Below are 2,402 nucleotides of genomic sequence, written 5' to 3'. Positions count from 1 at the left end.
AGAAACAAAATGAGACAATAAACAAGAATGCGAAGAAACAAAATGCTAACTTATCAACTATATATACTTCTGAGTTCCTACTTCCACTAGAATTGTCAGCTTATTTGCTGTCTTCAACAACTCACTGCAATAAGAGAAAGGTTAAACAAAAACTATATTTAGGATGTTCTTTAATATGCATGAAATATGCAAACATGCATACTACCTGACGGGTTCATCTTCGGTTTGTACAATTCTTTTGATACTACACTAACCCCTGAAAAATCAGGAGTCCATTAGAAGACTAGTCTTGTTTGGTTCATTGAGACATGGACCAGCTTCCTCAAATGAGCTTTCGACCGGACCATTATGAAGGACCACTGAACCTTCTTCATCATCACCAGACGAACTCTCGGATAGCTGTTGTTAGGTCAAGATTGGCTGACCGAACAACATGAACACCGGTTTCTTCTTATCACCATTTTTGCCTCCATCTGTTTGTTTACTAGTTTTCTTAATTGTTGGAGTCAAAGGTTCATGACTCAAGATCCCAGATAGTATTTTGTTGATTTGGGAATCATTATTGTTATTGTTATGCCTGGCTCCCTGAATGCTTGTGGGAATATAGTTGTTTGTGAATTCCGGAGGTTGCGGGAACCTAGCCTTCTTCCTTGGAGGGGAAAGATGAATTGCAGACATGTTGGATACAACTTCAACCGACCACGGGTTCACTCGCGTCACATTTTGTACCAAATCTGGTTCATCCCACGATACCTTCACAATCCAGACAAACAAAGTTAGCATAATACTATTAAACAAAAACATTATCCATATGTTTTTTTAAAATACAAGAAAACAATGAATAACATACCTGAAGAAGCCTCCATGGAGAATTAGGCCAATGGGCATGATCAATGGCATTAGCCGAAGCGACGGTCCCCACGATCCAACTTATCCGGGACGAATCCTGCGTCTCAAAAGCCATCCTAAACTGCATCCGAGGGGACCACTCAGTCTTCATTGCACCAATGACACTTTCAGCTTTCACTCAAAACTGAGGAGCGTTCGATCGCGGGTGGTAAAACACCTCAAACGCCTCACCTTTTGCTGCTAGCTTCGCAGCTTCCAACACAGATTCACATGTGAACTTCCCTCCAGGGTTCATAAACAACTTGTTACGGTTCCCGTTATTAACCCCCCTATTTGCCCTACGAATCCCGACACATAGATCACCATTTTCGGCTCTAAGAAACACGATTGAATCACCGGCCACAAGCTTCTTCTTATTCACAAACGGGCTCCAACCCGTGGTTAACAAATGGCGCCGTGGCGTCCCTCTATAAATATGCCTAAACTTCCAAACCTGACCATGAACATCCTTGGCTGTAATATTCTGAACCGGTGGGTCAGCTGTGTAATCCAGCCTCGGGAATATGGTGTCAGCACAGTACCGAGGAACCGAAAAACCACCGCCATTGTTAGCATCCGATTGAGTCAATGTTTTTGCAAAAGACGTCGGGTTTTTGTCCTTGTTTTGATCAGCTCCAGCATCATTAGAATCAAAACCATTGTCGTTTTTCAACGGGATTAGTCCTATTTTAGCATAAACATCATCTGTGTCGGGGTCCGCCATAAAGGTTATGGCGGATACCCTACACAGAATGTAAGGTGGGATTTTTGGGAAATCCTTAAAATCCACATTCCCCGAGGCAGCATACTCGGCATGGCCTTGGGGAAAGTAAAAAACCTTCGAGTTTAGCGTCGGCATTTGAACCATCGCACCAGCACACGCACGCCATAAGCATTTCGAAACTTCATTATTCGAGGGATTCGTCACACTTGCCATCACGAATCAAAAACTTCTACTTCACCGAGCAGCACGGTAAAAACATTACGTTATATGTATTAATTATAATCAACAATGAAGTATAGTATTTAATATTATATTTACAATGGGTTGTAAGCTGTAAGTTAAATTCAACAAAATTATCGCTATCCTAATTCATAGCGACAGGACACAACAGAAAGCAACAAAATCCTATGTTTGAAGACAACATAAACTCGAGAATTCCTAAATAAAACCGACTTGTGATTATGTTTGTGAGCAGTATCAGCAATTTTGAGGCGAATTAAGGTTTAAATATCGTTAATACTACAGTACAGTTTCACGAGAATCAAAGAAAAAGAACATACCTAGAAGAACGAACAGTAAAATTATGTGATCAACAAGAATTGAACTTGGTTGCGGACCAGAGGGTGGGATACAACAGACAAATATGTAATGTAATGTATTATTATGGCAGCATATATAGAGAGAAAGTAGAGACGTCAGAGTACCAGACTTCCGAGTATCTCGTTTGCTATCTTTTTTTTTTTTAAATTTAAACTTTCAGATATATCCAACAAATATCTAATCTAATCTA

At 40.3% G+C, this 2,402-nt stretch overlaps 1 pseudogene across 1 annotated transcript; it reads right to left on the bottom strand.

The window, feature by feature from the left end:
• Positions 1-264: 264 nt before the first annotated feature.
• On the bottom strand, positions 265-1,842 carry LOC143620077 (auxin response factor 18-like; annotated as a pseudogene). Its single transcript, XR_013151287.1, has 2 exons — positions 851-1,842; positions 265-753 (listed from the first exon to the last, which is right to left on the bottom strand). The product of XR_013151287.1 is annotated as an auxin response factor 18-like (transcript).
• Positions 1,843-2,402: the final 560 nt, after the last annotated feature.

The sequence above is a fragment of the Bidens hawaiensis genome, unplaced genomic scaffold, assembly GCF_021521415.1.
Source record: "Bidens hawaiensis isolate Kalapana, Puna unplaced genomic scaffold, B.hawaiensis_p1.1 tig00002525_1, whole genome shotgun sequence".
NCBI lineage: Eukaryota > Viridiplantae > Streptophyta > Magnoliopsida > Asterales > Asteraceae > Bidens > Bidens hawaiensis.
Note: the sequence above shows the minus strand (reverse complement) of the source record. Positions and strands in the feature narration are given on the sequence as shown.